Below are 18,933 nucleotides of genomic sequence, written 5' to 3' on the forward strand. Positions count from 1 at the left end.
TGGCATGTGGTGCTGGGGGATCGAACCGCGGTCCCTGTGCTTTGCCAAGCTTGTTTCAAGTAGGTGCTTTAGACCACTGAGCCATCTCTCCAGCAGTTTTTAAGTCAATGGCAAATGTAATTCATTTCTTGGTCACAGCCCACTTAGTGGCTAGCTGACACCAGCATTCTGATCTCCAGAAATCTCTCCACTGATTATGCATTGACAAAAGTACTGCTCTGCTCTTTGATACCAACAAGCCCTGTGTCTCCATTTCTTCTCTAGTCTTCTGTCTCCTTCCCTCTCTTTCTAATACCATTCACTGAAATCATTTTCATTCCCTTATTGAACTGCTTTTGTTGTAAACTAGTTGAACACATAGTGGTGGACAAGTGTCAAATCACTTGACTCCTGTTGCCACTTGGACACCGCCTTGTCTAGAGCAGCTTACAGGATCTTACATTCAGATGGTTCAAGTCCTAGGGTTTTGTTCTTTCTTCATGAGGTAGAATGAAATTGAAGATAAGTAGTCATTTGCCCAGTCATCACACTGATTAGATAAGCCAACACTCTACCTGCCCTCCTCATTCAGCCCTGACACTTGTTCTCCAGGGCCTGGTGGCCCCCTTGTGGCCAGGGATCTGGCTCTATTGCACCCTCAGGGGAGAAGAAAGCGGGCCAAACATTCTGACCAGAAGATGCTGCCAGGGCCATCTGACCTCACTTAATGCCAGCAGCACAGAGAGGATAGGGGAATGCCTGGTCTTTTCAGTGGCACTGTGAGTCTGAAGAAGAGAGAAGGGGTGGAAGGAATCCGGGAAAGAACAATGGCCCAAATGAACCAAATCTAAGAGCCTTGAGAAAACTCCTAGTAGGAAAAACTGAAAGCGATGTGTGCTGAAATGCTTTACAGTCAAACTGATGAGAGAGGAAGACAGAATTTATTATTTTTTTATTTTTATTTTTTTTTTTAGGTTTTAAATATCTTTTGCAGAAGATAATCTTATTTACATTGATATAGAATCATTTTACATACTTAGATGCTAATTAATCTTTAATTTGTAAATTATAAAGAAAAACAAAAAGAAAACTACTAAGAAATGTTCTTCATTAATCTGTCCTACACTAGCAAGGACTGTGAATCACATGGAAATTCTAATGTGCTACTAGCAGATGCTGCAGCCAGGGCATTTGCCCTGGCTGCATTGTGGGGACTCTTCACTGGCATAGACTGTTTTCCTCTCTTGCACACACACTTACACAAGAGAAAACTATGATTCTTAGCACTGAGTAATGTAAACATGCATTGAAAAATACATGTTAACAGTGCAGGTGGTAAAAGCCAAGATGCTGGCTGGCATGGCTTCGAGTTCCTGCAGTAACTGTTGTCTCCACAACATGGCCCAGTGGCTGTGGCTCAGAAGTGCAGAGCTCTACCATACTCAGCTAGAATCATAGAATTCAAAAGTTGGGGCTGGCTGCTATTGGCATGGAGTAGAAGAAATGGTCTTCCAGGGACCCCGTGGGCCTTTCAGTGCCTGCCTCCCCAGGCACTAGCACAATGCTCCAGCTACTTGGGACCTTGGGGAATTAAAAAAACAAACTCCAGAGAGAAGCCTGAGCAGAGTGTGTTGGAGGAACACAGCTCTAATGAGGTGTATAACCCCATTCCTGATGAAGGAGTTGACCTATCTGGAAGAACTCACTTCAGGATCTCCTAGAGATTTGTTGAGAAGAAAATGAATCACCTCACACCTCAGTGCAGTTAAGGCTTCATTTTAAGCTGAAAGCATGGCCTTTAATTCTTAAGCTCTCCACCACATTTGATTCCAAACTATAGTTTTAGTGCTATAAGAAGTGTCCAGCCGGGAAGACAGAATTTAGAAAGTAGCTAAGGGAAGCCATACTTTAAGCCTACACTGTACAGGAAAACTCCGTCTCAAAAGACAGAAAGAAATAAATAATCTGAATACATGATAAGAAAAGTGTAGACTTTACTACTGAGCAGAATATGATTCAAAGTATTCACATGATCATGCTCTTGGAATTTCACTAAATGGAGATTCAAAAATGCCTGCAGTCCTCACACCAGAGCTGGCCAGCAGTAATGGTTAAGGCATCCCTCCAAGCCTCCCACTCTGCCTGCTGCAGGCTGTCCCTCTCCTTACACATAGATTCATTAGCAAGTGCATGTGAAAAGCTGTGTATCCTAGATGAGTCATTCAAAAAATGAGCTGCTGCCTGCAGGCAGTCCTCACACCTCTATGGGATTGATTTTTATGGTGGTGGTGGGTACATTCCCTTCTCTTCCTGTAGATCTTGAAGGGCCACCTTAAGAGCTGCAGGTCAATCCGTCTTACTGGATTCCTCTAGCTGGGTGTTCTGGAATATTCCAACTGCTTGCTACTTCAGCCACTGCTATGGATAATCATCTTGAAGTCTTGCAAAGTTGTGTAGCTGTGTATGTGAAAAGAATCCCTACCATCAGCTCTGCAGCAGAAACTGACCTAGGTTTCAAATTCTTATGAACTGGTGAGGTGGTGCATGCCATATGAGGTTTGCCCAGCAATCACGCGGCTGAGGCATGAGAATCACTGTGAGTGTTAGGCCAGCCTGGACTACACAGTGACTTCAAGGTCAGCCTGAACAATAGAGCAGCATGGTCTCAAAAGAACCAAAAAACCCAAACAGAAATCACAACTATACCAAACTAAAGCAGGAAGTCCAACAAGGCACCACACAGCTCTCTGAGAGAAGAGCATCTATGACCTTGTCCTCCAGGCCACCTCCCAGGACTGATGCCTCCACATCCTTTCCAGGTCTGTGTAGCCTCAGACTTAGGACACCCTGATCTGAGAAGGACACATGACCTGTCAGTAACGTGTGCATCTGAGTCATGGCAGATTGGTCACCTTGGCCCTGGAACACAGCTTGGCTTTTATATGGCAGGAGCGAGTCTTTTATTCCCACTAAACCATCGACACCTAAGCGTTCACTGTGACCCTGGGGTATGGATCCTCACAGTGGGAGTGGGTTCCGAGGAACACATTTCCCTCCAAGTTTGTCCTCGTAAAATTTTCAAAGTTATTCTTTGTTTTCTGTTCACCTGAACTATGATCAGCCACTTCCTTGTGGTTTCTACTCCTCCTGTGAGGGACGCTAAGTTAGTTCCAAGCCCCCCAGTACAGACACATGCCTTCTAGGGCTGTCCTTTTCACTTCTTGCTGGGGACCACTTCCCTTTCTACCCAGAGCTAGATGAGTCAGGCTACTCTAACACGATGTGGCCAGTGGGAAATCTGATGGTAGCGATGGGGAAGAATCCAGAATAGGGAAATCCCAGGGAAAGAAACAGGGCACAGGGACAGGTGAGGGACCCCATGTGGGGGTGAACTGAGGAAAAGGTGTGGTACTGGACGGCAGGAAGCTGCCCAGCTTGTTGTCACTGACCTGAATACCACAAAATCTACTTCTGAAATTCCATTAAAAATCAATGTATTTATATACTTACAGGACACTGGGAGTTAAACTGTGAGCAAATACAGCATTAGGTGCAAGAGGAAGGGAGCAGGGGGTGGGCGTGGGGCAAGAGCTGGCTGCAGATGGGCCGAAGTCCGGAGGTGACACCTGCTTCGGGAGCACAAGGGGCTGCAGGTCTAGAGCTGGTGAAGAAGTGGCTCTGGCAGCTGGCTCTCACTTTAGGGCTAGAGCTGGTGAGGGAGCTGCACACAGTGCTGGTCCAGGCTCTGCAGGAGGGCTGTGACCTTGGGCTGTAGCTGGGCCTGCAGCTAGAAGAGGAGAGGGGATCAGTGACTGCCCTAGCACCCTCCATGAGAGCTGTGTCCACCAGCCCATCCCAAGAGGTCGCCTCTTACTGTACCCAACCACCGACTGCCGAGTCTCTCAACAGGGCACCTGGGAACCTGCAGTACCTGCTCAGCCCCACCCTCCCCGTATGCCCACAGGCACATACCCCAGTCTGCTCAGCCTTGCTCTCTTCTTCAGTGGGGTTGAGGGGCTACAGAGGGGTCAGAGAACAGAGTGCTGGGGGCGTCCACCTGGGTGTCTATCTCCAGCTGGGATTCAACGAGGAAGGAGACATGCCTGCGGGATGACAGGAAAGAGACCTTGGTGAAGGGTGTGATCACCTTCCCTTCAGTAAAGTGTGGCCCCCCATTTTCCTTCTCCTGCCCACCGCTTGTGCCCTCTTTGAGAAAAGGGAGGCGTGTCTGCCATGGCACTGGCTTTGTGGACACAGGGGACCCGCTCCATAAATGCCTGAGAAGTGAGAAGAAAGCGAGCATTTGTCCCGCCCGGCCTTCCCCCATTCTTTGGCTCATTGCTCTGCCTGGATCTCTGTCCTCCAACATCCTCTTCCACATGCTGTACATCTGGGAAGGTCCCAAGACTGTGACATCTCCCATTCAGGGGGCTCTACCCGCTCTTTCCCTCTAGGGGCGATTCAGTCCCTGACTCCCACAGAAGCCCAGGAGCACATCGGATGCCCCATCTTGGTCATTAGAGCACCCTCTGTCCTGTGTGAGTGTCTGCATATAGTGTGGCTTCATGCTTGCTCTTGGAGAAAGGCACACGTTAGCCTCTTCTTTGACACCATGGTGAGCCTGGTCTGTCTGCCAGCCAGGAGACACTCTGGCTCTGTCTAAAGCCTATAGAGGAACTCTGTACTCTCCTTTACAGTAAGCAGAATAGCTTTGCCAGCTTCAGGATTAGCAGGGGCTGCAGGATCACTAGTGAGAAGAAGCACAGCCATCGCAGCAGATCTTCCTCGCAGCAGGGACAAGGCCAGCACATGAGAGCACTCGGAGACCCCATTTCCTCCTTCAGTGTCCCTGTGGGCTTGGCCTAGGAGCACTGCTCTGCCCAGAGAAGCACACAGAGGCTGAGTGGGGCTTGGAGACAGTCCCAGGATGTGGAAGTATGTGTGGCCCATGCACACTGTGCTGTAGAGGTCAGCACTCACCTTGTTATCGTGGCCTGGTACAAGAAGGTGGAGGTCCTGGTGGTGCTCAAGAAGGAGGGCCCATGGAAGGCCTGGCTGCCTTGGAATGCTGACTCCATCCTCTGTGTGATGGAGAGCGTAGAGACTGTCTCCACCTGCCATTCTTCCCAGACTTCTGTGAGGCTCCCAACCCAGTGGTTTTCAATCTGAAGTGCAAGACAGGGAAGGCATGGAGTCAGTGGCCAAACTGAAAGGCAGTAGGAGGGCTTTGGGCTGAAGCTTAGATCAACCCCCAAATTCCTTTGAGACGTTTGCCTCCAGAGAGGCAGAACAGCCTGAGCACAGTAGTGGTTCTCAAAGGTAAGGTTAGATTTCAGAACAGAACTGTGGGAAACCTTAGCAATTCCAAGCCAGTTTGTTAGCGAAGCACAGTTCATTGGCCACTGCCTGCCTAAAGAGGGTCAACCAATGTGAACTGGGACAACGTTGCTTGGTAAAAAAAAAAGAAAACAGGTGCTCATCCCTTGCGCATGGGTCTGTACTCGAGGACTGCCAAGATGCTACCGGGGAACAAAGGGAAGTGTTCCCAGGAAGTAATGGAGTCCAGGTCCCTGAGCATGAAGAGTTGGTTGGTCATGGTCACCACCTCTCTTCTTCAGTATGACTCTGGTCAGAGAAAACCAGCTCCTGAACTGTAGGACCCAGGATACTGGCTTCTGATACAGCAAGTGACAGAGTAGGAAGAAATCCTGATGCTTTGGATGAACACAGCTCTCAAAATCCCAAGATGTGTAAGAGTTGGAGAAGGGGTGGAATGACAGTAGGGCAGTGCCACATGGACACCTAGGTACAGGAGTTAAAGTAGTGCAGAATGGCATGATGTCACCATCCCTTTGAGGCTAACAGGAAGATGGGCAGAGAGTAATTGAGTGAGGAAGGACATGGAGGCAAGATTCCTTTGGGAGCAAGAAATGGGGCGTGCTGTCTACACAGTCCTGGAATGAGGTGTCCAGGCTAGTGTCTGGCTTCTCCTTTCTACTAAGGGAGTCTTCTCAGTTAGCATGGGTTGGGTCTCTGTAGGCAGGCAGTGGGCACCTGTGCTTGGCTAACAAATTAGCTTGGAATCAGTAATGTTTCCCACAGTTCTCTTTTGAAATCTAACATTACCTCTGAAAGCCACTATTATGCTTGGGCTCCTTGCCTCGCTGGAGGCCAACATCCATTTATATTTCTTTTCAAAGCCTGAGCAGGAACCTCTTCTATTCCCACCACTACCCAAAGACTGAGGTGGCCCTTGTGGCATTTTACAGCCCCAACCTCTTGTGCAAGAAAATAGCACAAAAGTCTCCAGTGACCTACTCGGAGCACTGTGTCCTCTGTGCAGCTATGTGTGCAGCATGTCCATCCACGCACGGGAGGCATCAGGCCCCGCTGGCTTCTGGGATGTTTATGACCCTGGTGACCTTTTGTAGCCCAAGATCACACACATAGATGGGTACTGGATACTATTCCAGTATGAGAGGAAGTGAATCTTGGGAGCTGTGCATTAAAGCTGAGCACTGGACCTCCCCACCTGCAAGCCCTCTCCTGTACATAAATTTGACAGGACACTATACACACAACATCCCAGCATCTACTGCTCCACAGGAGGGCTATTTCTCATGGAACTAAATCCCTCACAACCATGCAACCTTAAAGAACTTTTAGAGTTGTACAGGAAACTCACATTGGTTCCTTGGTCAGGGTGGACTTGTGGTGGACATCCTGGTGTCTCTTGGTGGCTGGTAGACAGGCCTTGGAAGACATCACCTGGATTCACTGCCATCTCTGGGCATGATAGTGCCATGCCAGAGAAGACCTCTTCGGGTCTTCTCTCTGACTTCTGTTGCCTAGTGGCTAGGTGTGGCTGAAGCTCTTCAGAAATGACCTCTGGAACACTCGGTGTTTGTTGGGGCCTCATGGCCAGGCCAGAGTCCAATTCCTCCTGAAGGACTTCTTTTGAGCTTCCAGGTCGTTGGGGGTTTGTCACACCCTGGCCTAGGAAGATCTCCTCTGGGACGACCTTGTCTGGGCTCATTGGTCTTTGTGCGTGTCTCCTGGGTAGGCCTGGGAAAACCTCCTCTGGCAAGACATTGCCTGGGCTCCTTGGTGTTTGTTGGTGCCAACTGAGTAAGCCTGGGAAGACATCCTCTGACGAGAGGTTGCCTGGGCTCCTCGATCTTTGTGGGTCGCAACTGCATAGTCCTGGGAAGACCTCCTCTGGTAAGATGTCACCTGGGCTCCTCCGTCCTTTTGGCTGCCAACTGAGTAGGCCTGGGAAGACCTCCTTGGGAAAGACGTCAGCAGGGCTCCTCGGGCTTTGTGGGTGCCTTTTGGGTAGGCCTGGGTAGACCTCCTCTGGCACGACATTGCCTGGGCTCCTTGGCCTTTGTAGGTGCCAACTGAGTAAGCCTGGGAAGACCTCCTCTGACAAGCCATCACCTGGACTCCTCGGTCTTTTTGGCTGCCAACTGAGTAGGCCTGGGAAGACCTCCTCTGGAAAGACATCTCCTGGGCTCTGGGATCTTTGTAGGTGGCAAGTGCATAGTCCTGGGGCGTCCTCCTCTGGCAAGACGTCGGCTGGGCTCCTCGGTCTTTGAGGGTGCCAACTGAGTAGGCCTGGGAAGACCTCCTCAGAAAAGATGTCGCCAGGGCTCCTTGGGCTTTGTGGGTGCCTCTTCACTAGGCCTGGGAAGGCCTCCTCTGGCAAGACGTCGCCTGGGCTCCTCGGCCTTTGTGGGTGGCAACTAAGTAGGCCTGGGAAGACCTCATCTGGAAAGATGTCACTAGGGCTCCTCGGGCTTTGTGGGTGTCTACTGGGTGTGCCTGGGAAGACCTCCTCTGGGAAGCCATCAGTAGGGCTCCTTGGGCTCTGTGGGTGTCTACCGGGTAGGCCTGGGAAGACCTCCTCCGGGAAGACCTCCTCTGGGCTCCTCAGTCTTTGTGAGTGCTTCTTGGCTAGGCCTGGGAAGCCCTCATGCAGAAAAATGTTTCCTGGCCTACTCAGCCTTTGTGGGTTTCTCCTGGCTAGGTCTGGGAAGCCCTCCTCTTGGAAGACATTGCCTGGGCTCCTTAGTCTGTGTGGGTGCCTCCTGGTTAGGCCTGGGAAGATCTTCTCTTGGAAGACCTCTCCTGGGTTTGTCCTTCTTTGTGGGTATGGACTGGCTGGGCCTGGGAAAAACTCCCCTGGGAAGACCTCCCCTGAACCCCAAGGTCATTGTGGGTTTGTTAAATCTTGGCCTAGGAAAATCTCCTCTGGTAAGACCTCTTCTGGGCTCCTTGATCTTTGTGAGTACGTACTGGGGAGGCATGAGTAGACCTCCTCTGGGAAGACCTTCCCTGGGCTCCTCAGTCTTTGAGGGTACCTCCTACTCAGGCCTGGGAAAACCTTCTCTGTGAAGACCTCGCCTAGGCCCCTTGGTCTTTGTAGGTGCCTCCTGGCTAGATCTGGGAAGATCTCCAGATCTGGAGAGGCCTCCCCCGGGATCCAAGTTGTTTGTGGGTTTCTTATACCATGGCCTGGGAAGCCCTCCTCTGGAAAGACCTCCCTTTGGCTCCTCAGTGACCTTGGGGAACTGTGGCCTGGACTGTCGGTGTGATACTCTGGTTTCCTTGTATCCTCTGCACTCCTGGTTTTCTGTTCTGGGGAGACCAGCGCAGAGCCAAGTGAGGTCTCTGAACACTGGCTGGCTGCACCTGGTGAGACCTGCCTTGGTCTTCTTGGTTTCTTTGTGTGCTGAGGAGTTGGGAGGAAGGAGATTTTCCCTGGGTTCCTGGATTTTTCTGTGTTAACAGTGGTGAGGCCTGAGGAGACCTCTTCCAGGTTCTCTGTTTCATTTGGGACCCTGGTAGCAGGGCCTTTGAAGATCTTCCCTGTGTCCCTGGGGGCCTTTTTCTGTTTGGCTCCTGGGCCTTGGGAAGCCTTCTTTTGATTCTTTGGTGTCTGAGAGTATCTAGTGCCTGGGCCTGGGGCGCCCTTTCCTGGCCTTTCTGGGAGCTTTCTGACGCTAGAGGCTGAACCCGGGGAGTCTGGCCCCAGGCTCTTTGGGGGTTCTTGGCCCACATTATCCTTGCCTGTGGTGTCTTGGCCAGGTTTTGCTGTGATGGTTGAGTTGCTCCTGCTGTGTGGCCTGAATCTGGATGGAATGAACCATCTTCTGACTCGTTTAAAGATGCTTTCTCTTCCTGACGCCCTGAGGCTGTCACCTCGACAAGTTCGGAAACAGCTCAACATGTTCACTGTTCACTGTCCCTTGACAAGTGAGCTCAGGAGGTAACTGTCCCTCTATAGTGATGCATGGTGATGAGGGTTCTGAGTTCCATAGGAGCAGTTGCCAGAAAGTGATGTCATGTCTTGGGTCCTCACCTGAGCACCTTCTCTGATAAGAAGACCCTTTGGCCAATGTTTACATTCATAGTCATTTTTCAGTGGCTATTTCTTTATTATTATTTTTTATCTATATATCTATGTCTACCTAGCGTCTGTCTACTGTTCATGTTTGTAGTACTGAGCCTTGAACACACTGTCTTCATAGGGAGCTACATCCTCAGACTTTTGTTTCAGACACTTACTAAGGTCTCAAGAAATCATCTAAGTATGCGTGCTGGGCTGCACCCATGATCTTGCTGCCTGAGACATCCAGAATTCTGGGCTTACTGTCAGGCACCACCATTCCCCAATCAGCACGCTCTTTGGAAACAGCAAACAAAAACCAAGGAGGTTCCTCTGGTTTTAGGCATTGTTGACATTTTACCTTTTAAGGCAACATACATGCACTGAAACTTTGAAGTCACAACGTCAGTGGAGTCCTGTTCCCAGCAGAATCCTCCTGATGCTGCTCTTTAACAGAGTGCATTTCTATCAGCATTCTGAGCTGGGAGGGCTGTCATTCATGGAGCTCATTGTAGAGTTTTAGACCTTGTCTAGCTAGCCTCTGGAAACCTTTGCAAACTCTTCCCATGAACCTCCTCTCAAAGTGTTTAAGCGCCAGTGTCAGGTATTCCCAAGTGCAGACCTATCACCAGCACCAAAATCTGAGTCCCTCTATTTTATTTTGTGCATGTTTGATGTATACAATCTTTATGTTTCTTGTGTGGGGACAGTACACAACACATTATAATTCCTTTTTCCTTTCCTTATCTCTTCTCCCTACCGCCTTCCTTTCTTTATTCCCTTTTCATTTGAGAAAGACCTCTCTTCCTACTTCCTACATCGCTCCTTTGTTTAGCTCTTTATTGATAATTTCATGTGGGAGCCATTTAGGGTTTGTTTCAAATTCCCAAGTGCCTGAGGATGCATAAGGACTCTACTCTGTGGTTTCGTTCTTAGGCAGTGGATATGTACCAAGGGATATATCTCAAAAACACAGTGAAGTGCAAGGAGAAAAAGTGAGCTTATGTGGGCGTGGAAGGAATAGCTACTATGTGGTGATCAAGAAGTCAAACCCATGTAGTTGACTTCACTGGAGAAGCAGTGTGCAAAGAAGTTAGGGCGGGGATTGGAGGGATGTCAAAGAGGGCCAAGCTGAAGTGATCATTTTTCAACTTCATCTAGGTATTAATGATGTTTATTAAAATGGAAGAAGTTTGAACGTTCCTTTCAGCTCAGGCTAGGAAAGTGGGCAATATGTCTGGAGAGCGGTGGTGAGCACTGGAAATTCTCTGAGGGGATTTGACTGACCTTATCAGATCCAAAACTACAATTCTTGTTACATAGGTCTTGCTTTATCTTAGTCTTACCCATCCAGCTGAAAAGTATAAAAACGAAGTACAAGAAGTAAAGCCATGTTGTTATGTTGAGCTGTGGGGGACTCAGGTCAACTTTGGACATTGCCTGTCAAGCGGGAGACCCAATACTATTATGGACTACTGGACTGTTTGGGAATATTTTGATGAGTTCACATACCTATAGTATTTAAATGACGGAACTGAACAGAAAAAGGAGATACAGATGAATAACCATTTTGTATCTGTGTATTGAAAATGGTTAGGATAGATGTATAGCTACATTCTCTTAAGTCAATGAATAGAGGGATTTGTTCTAATACTGTTTGTTAATAGGATACCATCTCTTCATCTTGTATAGCAAAGAACCACTAGGAAGACAGTATGCAATGTGTTAATTATTGGAACTGTCCTACCAATTTGATTTGAAACTGTCTCATTGCTATTTATTTCTTAATAAAATTATGGGGGAAGAAAAAAAGCAAAAAAGCTCTGCTCCTTGCGTTACAGCCTTTACCTGCAGAAGGGCACCCAGAGCTCAGGAGGCGCCCAAGGGGCCTTCCCCCTGACAGCGTGGGTGAGGACCTTGCAGCTGGGAGAGGCCAGGCGGGGATCAGCGAACCCAGTCCCCACTTGGCTGAGGGAACAAGAGAAATGGAGAGAGGATTTGTCACTGCCCCCGGGGACAGTCCCAGCGCGGGAGGGCAGGCGGGGTGGACGGCATGGGGGCGGGGCGTCGGCTTGAGGGAAGGCCATCCTGTGTCGTCACTAGAGGGCGGGTCTTATGCAGATAAGGCAGCGCGGGGCTGCTGGTTGAATCCCTGGTATTGAAACCTGATGATTTTCCTGTGACCAGGGAGATAATATAGGGAGGATTTTGGCAGCTGGGCGCATCTGCTGCGTGGAAGGGCTAGGAGGACCCCAGAGTGCAAGTGAAGGCAAATGAGCCTGAGTGAAGAGTGAGGCACGCAGGAGGCTTGGTGGGGGAGGGCGCAACACCAGTCATACTTACCTGGCAGGGGAGATACCATGATCACGCAGGTGGTTTTCCCAGGGCGAGGCTTATCCATTGCACTCCGGATGTGCTGACCCCTGCGATTTCCCCAAATGCGGGAAACTCGACTGCATAATTTGTGGTAGTGGGGGACTGCGTGCGCGCTTTCCCCTGTTTTGTGGTTTAACGGTAGAACAGACTTCTCTTCTTTGAGTTTTTTGAAATTACCCTGGTGTCTGGAAAGTAAAATGTACATGTCTTTTTCCAGGTGCCTTTTAAAATAAGTTCTTTTGTATGTGCTCATACTCCCCCATTGTTACATTTTCACTTGACGAGTTACTTCTGAAACGTGGCGTTTTGGTCCTGAGAAGGTGAAGTACAAGTTACCCTGCAGGGCACGTTCTGCGTAGATGAATTGGCTGGGTAGAGACACTTTCCGCGTCCATATCTCTGTGCTGCACTGGTAGGGTTGTCCTCCTGGAAAAAGCACCCTCCACTGCCGGAATAAGACCTGCAACGTAGAAAGAAAGAGCCAGCTGCTCACTAGATAGGAACTGCCCCGCCCAAAAGTGAAGCATTAGTGCTAGTTTTACTGCTAGGTACTTCCTTCATGGGAACATTTGCCAGGAGTTCCTTGAGCCCTGCTGGGGGATTTGTTTTCTTTTTCTTTCTTTGCTGCTTTCCTGATATTTCTTTTCTTTCTCTTCCTTTCTTGTAAAGCTCTTAAAAGAGTTTTAAATATTGCTTCCATAGGGGACCAGCTTTGCAGATCCCAAGGGTGTGCACGTGACACACGAGGAAGTAATAAACATAAGATTACATTTTAATATACTGTTGTCAAGAAACATAATTTTCAACATCATCCCTTGGCCTGCTTACAAAATCTAAACAAGAGTAGAAATAATTTCTTTATGAAATATAATAAAAATTGAAAACGTTAACATTGATGTAATCTTTGTCATTTCTGTCTTTTGGGCAGATCATACCTGTCACCCCTTCTCTTGCTGTTTTCTCAGGAGGTTCCTACTATACCGCATGCATTTAGGGGGAAAATGGAATATCAATAAAATATTTAATAGGCTGTACCCTGTTCAGGAAAAGCAATGTTTCCTACATACACTGTTTGCTTAATAAATCTAAAAAGAAATATATAAATCTCTATGTGCAGCAGGTCAGGGGATGCCCACCTGGGAGGCAGGGGATGGCCTTGAATTCAAGATTGGCCTGCACTACACAGTCAGACCATTTCTCAAAAAAAGCAGATAAATAAACACATTAATGTTATCCTTTAGTGAATGCACACTGATTAGGCCCACAACCTCCCAAATGAGTGTACAGAGAACACTAAAATAAAAGAGTTAAGGGCCAGCCAGATAGCTCAGCAGACTGAAGTGCCTGCTTAGAGTGCAGCAGCCAGGTTCGATACCTGCTGTGCGTACGCCCCCAGCTGGCTGAGATGCCATTGAGACTGGGACATTGGCACCTGTAATCCCAGCTTTTGGGAGGCTGAACACAGGCAGATCACAAATCACATCTACACACCGAGGCCCTACAGACCCTGTAGACCCTGTCCTAAATACAAACAAATAAGTGGTATGATTTTAAGGCTCCAGGATGATAAACCCTTTCACAGATTTTGAGATTTGGTAGAGGTTAAGACAAAGACATCCTCTGGGTGGCCAATATCTATTTAATTATCAAATGCGGAGAATACTGAAGAGGGTGGACATCTGTGCGGGACCATTCACGGACCTCTCCATTAATCCATCATGTCCACTTAGGAGAACTATGTTACCTCCAGGAAGGGCTTCCCCACAGGAGTGAGATGTCTGCAGCTACAGTCCTTGTCTAGTTAATGGAGCTTGGAGCAGGTGTCCTTAGCTGTGGCCTTGTCTTCTCCTGGGAGGCTTCGAGGCTTCACCCACCACTGCAGGCCTCAGCTGGGATCAGTGACTCACAGAGGTTCACTTACTATGCGTCCCCTGCCGTCTCCAGACCAGGGGCCTCGGCGTGGACAGACTCCCAAGTAGGCATGGAAAGCCAATTGGGCTCTTACATCCTGCTCGGAGCTGCTTCATAGTGGTTTCCATCAAAAGTCTATGTGTGCTACAGTGAATGTACAAATAAAACTCTACCACAAAAATAATCTTTACTTGAATGCTTATATGCAAGGCACTTTTTGCACATGAAAACGGCACGTTCCACACACAAGATCAGTGACACTGCTCATATGTGTGTTTTGGTTTCCTGACTCTTTTGGTCGCACATACATGACATTTTGCTGGTCTCTCTGTCTTTTTAGGAATTTCTTGTGATGTGTAACCTCTTTGCACACTGGTCTCCTCCAGAATTCTTTTGCAGAGTTTTTTTAGGAAGGTATTAATACTCCTTTCTCTGATGTATGGAACATTTAGTTCTAATTTTTAGGAAAAATTCTCCATGATATTTTCTATTTATTATTATTATTTTTTTTTTGTAGGAAACTATACCTGGTATGTTTAGGATTGAGTAAAATGCAACCATTGGCCAACACTTTGTAGTTCGAATGATGTCATAGTTGCTTCATGAGTCCTCAACAACCATCTTCAGAACCTGTGTTCTGATAAGATCGAAAAACAGAAGGAAATGGACAGATTTATGGATACATATGAATTACCAAAGCTGGACCAAGAAATTTAAAAAATTCCAAATAAATTAATACCTGTTGTGGGGCTGGTGAGATGGCTCAGTGGTCTAAAGCACCTACTTAGAACAAGCTTAGCAAGGCACAGGGACCACGGTTCAATCCACCAGCACCACATGCCAGCCAGTGCGCCCCCTGGTGGGCTGAGCTGCCCCCCCCCCACACACTCACACACATAAATAAATAAAAAAAAATAAAAAATAAAAAAAAAACCTGTTGTAACTCAAAAATCAAATGACAACGAGGCAAGTTCAAAAGTTAAAGAAGCACTTTATTTTAGCAGGTACCCTGCGGCGGTCTCTATGCAAGAGAGCAAAGAGGCATGCTGATTACAATCTAAGATCTACTTTTAAACTACAACACCGCAAGTAAGGGGTGGGATCAAGATAGCAAGCTAGGTACAGAAGCAAATGGCATTGGTTAGTGGGAGGTGACTTTAAAAAGGAATTGGAGGGATTGGCTATGGTCGCCTTAGGTTCATATTGCTTGGGAACGTCTGGGGCCAGACCACAGCTGGTATTTTTCTACAATTAGTTATCTTCCTGGTCCGATGTGCACAAGAACTTGGTTCTGGAGAGGACAAGTTTGTAAATCAACTATATGTACAAGGGGTGAAGCTAGAAAAACAAGGCCATGGATTAATTATCAGCACAAAGGATAGAGCTGGAGTCCTAATGGCTGCTTACAGACCAAATGGCTTTAACAAGGTTGTAAATTAACTATCAGCACAAAGGATAGAGTTCAGGAAGACATGGCAGCTGCTGAGACTAAATATAGTTAGGGGCTTGAGGAAGTTTTAGGAATTTAAGGGTGGGGGCAAGGGCTTGCAGCACAGTTCACAGGAACAGAAGTTTTGTGAGATATGTACATTTTACAGCAGCTGACATGGTTCACTAAGAGGGCGCACACAGAACAGGATGGCGGTGCTTTGGTCAGGTTATAACAATACCCATCAATGAAACTGCAGATGTAATTTAAATTCTACTAATAAAGGAAATCTCAGATTCTCACAGATTCACGGCTGAATTCTACAAGAAATTTAGAGAAGGCCTAATGCCACTCCTTCTCACTTTAGGGACATGGAAAGAGAAGCAGTACTCCCAAACTGATTCCTGGAGGCAAGAATTAGTGGATTCCAAACCAGAGTCCTACACAATTTGGAGTCACAAAGTGGATGGTGAGCAACTAGAGGTGACCTCAGTTATGGAATTTTAGCAAGTTAGTCCTTGGAGTAAATGGCACCATGGCTCTGGCAGCAGACACAAAGGAATGATGATTGGAGACGAGGTAGGGACACTCTGATCAGTCAGTGGTCAGACGAGGGTCCCAGCAGGAGGTGGGATCTTTAAATCAATGGCTTATCTTCCACTGCTCATACCTCTGTCTTCATGAATGGTAATTTCAATAACTCGCAGTCCTCTCTCAGTGGGGTCTATTAGAAGCGCGGAGCGCCTCTGAGAAGGCTCACGTGGAGCATCAACTGGAGGCCCGAGCTGAATCCCAGGGCAGCTCCCGTGTCAGCTGCATCAGGGCCTCAGTGCTAGGGACCTCTGAGCCTGGATCTTGTGTCAGAAGAAACGAGAGAGAGAGAGAGAGAGAGAGAGAGAGAGAGAGAGAGAGAGAGAGAGAGAGAGAAAGGAAGCCCTAACTTCTACACCATAACTACCGCTAGGCTCCTTGGTGCTCAGTATTTGCAGAGACTTTAAACTCGCTCCTTCAGCCCCTCGCAATCCTTGTTGATGCTCCCTCGGGGTTCAAGAAAATTCGTCCAGGCGGGGTGGCGCCCCTGCCTCTTTCCGGAACCATGCGTGGGCGGGACTAGCCGCGGTGCCCTGTGATTGCTCACTTTCCTTTGGAGATGGCGCCCTGCCAGGGGCTGCACACTTGGCCAGTGGACTCCCTGCCTCCCTTAGGGCCAAGACCCCTATGCCCGGGGCCAGGTCCCATGCTGCTCTTGGGAGGAACGCAGAGTCACCAATAAGACTTGGAGCTACCAATTCAGAATGAAATCCAAGTGCAAAGAGCCAGCCAGCAGACCTGCAGAATGCAATCAGCACGCGAATAAAATACAGGGACCCCAGGTTGGAGGAGCCCGCGGGGAAGTCCTTTCTGCTAGACAGTAGGTGCCATGGCAAGGTGTCCCAATGAGCAGGTTTTAGAGGTCCTGTCCTGTGCTGAGGCCTGAGGGTTCTCTGAGGACAGGGAGGCGCCAGCAGAGTCCCTAGTCCCCAGGGAGGCCAAGCAGGACCTCCCAAGCCAAGAACTGAGGCTGGGCTGAGGGTTCGCAGTGCACAAAGTGAAGTGGCCTAGGAGGGGAGAACCAGGCGCCCTTACCTGGAGGTGAGGTCTCAGCAGACTCCTCATGGAAGTGGACTCCCTGAGAAACTGGTTGCCCAGGTGGACTCCTGGGAGGGAAGCAGGGGGACCCAGGTCCCAGGGAGCCCCGGCTGTGCCACTGCCCTTCTTGGACCCAGACTGTCTTGTCTTCCACAAGATACAAAGGCAGAAAATCCAGACCCCTCTTTCTTTACTTCTCTCTTTCCTTCTTCCTTTCCAGAAGCCCACCCACAGGTTCCCACGACAGGGGTGTTCCTAAATCACCATGTTGTGAAACATCCTGGGACACACACTGCAGAGGCCCTCAGAGCCCAGTGTTGGCCATTTCCAAGCTAAGTCACCTTTAAACTCTGAAAGAAAATGGTGTTCAGCCCAACTAAACAGAAAGGTCTTACCGCAAGTTCACATAGAAAAGTCCCACTGAGATTTGAACTCAGATCACTGGATTCAGAGTGCAAAGTGCTCACCACTACACCATGGAACCCACATAAGTAAGCAGCTTGTCACAACAAGTAAGAAAGAAGATGTGCATCTCAGCATGCTGGCCAATTGCCCCTAGGCGTTTAATGACCTCACACCCACTTGGGGATGGAGGCAGGGCAGGAGCTCTGCAGGCCTCCACTGCCACCCAGCCCTCCCACTCCTTTGACCACATACTCCTGTGGGACACATCTGCAAACCACAATGTCCTTTTCCTTCTCTTGCCCTTCCCCCCTTTCCCACTGCCCACCAGGCCCAGGATCCTTAGGGCACAACTTGGAACTCTTGGCTTCTGAAATTTCCCAAAATCAACTTTTGTGTACAATCTTGTTGTTGTTCTTGTTTTGATTTTGCAATCCTGAGAATCAAACTCAGGACCTTGTGTTGGCCAGGCCAGTGCTTATGCCACTGAGCTGTATTTATAGTCCTACTAAAATTGATTTCTAAAAAATACTGTTTTAGCCAAGCCTGGTGGTACAGACTTGTAACCTCAGCTGTCTGAAGGTTGAGGCAGGATGATTATCACAATTCTGAGTGCAGCTAGAGCTATGTAGTGAGTTCAAGACCAGGTTACATAGTGAGAACACTTCTTTAAAAAGTAAAAAAGGCTAGATTACAGTGAAGAATGGGGCTGAGTGATAATGCCTGCCTAGCACGTGCGAGAGCCTAGTTTCAGGCTCCAGCACCAGGACAAAGCAAACAAAAGTTGGTACTCATTAGATGTGAACATATTGTACACAACAGGATGACTGCTACAAAGTTATAAAGAAATAGCTGAGTGAGGTCACAGCTATAAGCCAAGATATTTTTGTGTGGGATGTAGGGCATAGGGTCTCACCATATAGTGCAAGCTGGCTTGGAACTCACTGTAGAGCCCACACTGGCCTCAAACTTGCAGAAATCCTTCTGTCTCAGCCCGCCAACTGCTAGGATTATAGGAACATGCCACCACACTGAGCACACATGAACTTCTAAAGCTGACGCAGGAAGATCCAGTTCCAGGCCAACCTGACCGTGATGGTTTATATCAAAGTGTTGCCCTAAAGCCTCATGTAAATCGTGGGGCAGTGGCCTCTTGAGGGGCAGCACCTGGCTGCACGGGCGTGACCAGAGGACCAGGGCAGGGCTTGAGGGGCAGGGCCAGAGAGGCATGACCCTTTAAACTGACAGCATGCCCTCTCTCCCCTCCCCAGGCCTGGTGGCCTCTCTTGGAAGTATGGAGCTCACCATCCTGGACAGGGCAGCACCCCAGCCTCTCTTCCAGACCCTGTAGCGTGGGACCGCTGTGTCTTGAGGTCTTGCTATGTAATTTAGGCTGCTTTAAAGTATGCAGCCTCCAGTAACTGTGAGCTAAATAAATCTTCGCTTCGCTTAGCTTGAGTATCAGGTATGTGTCCCAGCAATGAGAGAAGAGTAAGTAATACACTGACCTACTAGCAATGCCCTGTCCCATAAAAAAAGAAGTGCTGGTACACTAGTACTGGGCTCTGATCTCAGCTGCTCAATAGGGTGACAGGAGGACAGCAGATTTGAGCTTAGCCTAGATAATTTAGCAAGATCCTGTCTCAAAATAAAAAGTAAAATATAAAAAAGTACCAGATGGGCTGGTGAGATGGCTCAGTGGTCTAAAGCACCTACTTAGAACAAGCTTAGCAAAGCACAGGGACCGCAGTTCGATCCCCCAGCCCCACATGCCAGCCAGCCCCGCCCCCTGGTGGGCAGAGCTGGCCACACACAC

The 18,933-nt window shown here is 48.5% G+C and overlaps 2 non-coding genes across 2 annotated transcripts; one reads left to right on the forward strand and one right to left on the reverse strand.

The window, feature by feature from the left end:
• The first annotated feature begins 11,705 nt into the window (after positions 1–11,705).
• Positions 11,706–11,869, forward strand: LOC111814491. Its single transcript, XR_002819465.1, has one exon. It is a non-coding gene; the product is annotated as a U1 spliceosomal RNA (small nuclear RNA).
• A 5,258-nt stretch (positions 11,870–17,127) lies between these two features.
• Positions 17,128–17,199, reverse strand: Trnaq-cug. Its single transcript has one exon. It is a non-coding gene; the product is annotated as a tRNA-Gln (tRNA).
• Positions 17,200–18,933: the final 1,734 nt, after the last annotated feature.

The sequence above is a fragment of the Octodon degus genome, unplaced genomic scaffold (genome assembly GCF_000260255.1).
Source record: "Octodon degus isolate 3935 unplaced genomic scaffold, OctDeg1.0 scaffold00331, whole genome shotgun sequence".
Classification (NCBI taxonomy): Eukaryota; Metazoa; Chordata; class Mammalia; order Rodentia; family Octodontidae; genus Octodon; species Octodon degus.